Here is an 846-nt window from a genome sequence, read left to right on the forward strand (position 1 = left end):
CACAAAATAAAATCAGTGGCATTTTTGGAGGATTTTTGTCTCATAATCCTTTGTTAAATAATAACCTACATTCTGATCTTATCAAATAAACCTTATTGTTAAACAAGTAGAAATTATGCAGATATAATGATGAAATTCTTTAGATGGGACAAATTATACAATTATAGATACATCTAAAATCTAATCATGCATGGGTTTAAAAAGATGTCTCACTTGTTAAGGGTGTTTATTACTCTTATATATCCTAGGTTCTTTTCCCAGCATCCACAAAGCAGATCACATGGCTATCCAATACACATGTGGTACACATACAAATATGCAGGCAAAACAATAATACAAATAAAATAAAAACAAATAATAAAAAACTTAACAGTGTATAAAATGAAAAATTTGTGTCAGTGGCATAAATTTTTGTAACAATGGTTTACAGTCCTTAAGAAAAATATGTAGCAATCATATGACATTGTTAAAAACAGCAAAAAAAGTAATAACTTCATCACATATTGTAAAACTGGAACAATATGGAAAATGTTAGCTTTTCCCTGCACAAGGATGAAACACAAATTTGTGAAGTGCTCAATATTTTTCTAATGACATAGACAGAAAGGAAGTGGGTTTGAATGGGGGTGTAGGTGGGAAAGAACTGGAGATAGAGGGAGGGAAAACCATAATTAGGATATACGATGTAAAAAGTTGTTTTATGTAAAGATAAAAGAGTAACAAACAATATTTCATGAAAGTAGTTTCCTCATTAAGCAATGGAAGGATATATGACTGCAAAGGGTAGACATACTATTACTATTACTCTATCTTATAAAATTTTATTTCCTCAATTGGGTAAAAGAT

The 846-nt window shown here is 29.7% G+C and overlaps 1 non-coding gene across 1 annotated transcript; it reads left to right on the forward strand.

Annotated features, from left to right (window-relative positions):
- Nucleotides 1-484: 484 nt before the first annotated feature.
- Nucleotides 485-587, forward strand: LOC121443680. The gene has a single exon (XR_005973685.1). It is a non-coding gene; the product is annotated as a U6 spliceosomal RNA (small nuclear RNA).
- The last annotated feature ends 259 nt before the right edge of the window (nucleotides 588-846 follow it).

The sequence above is a fragment of the Microtus oregoni genome, unplaced genomic scaffold, assembly GCF_018167655.1.
Source record: "Microtus oregoni isolate MIOR12 unplaced genomic scaffold, Mior012 000111F_ref0000342, whole genome shotgun sequence".
In the NCBI taxonomy this organism is placed as follows: Eukaryota; Metazoa; Chordata; class Mammalia; order Rodentia; family Cricetidae; genus Microtus; species Microtus oregoni.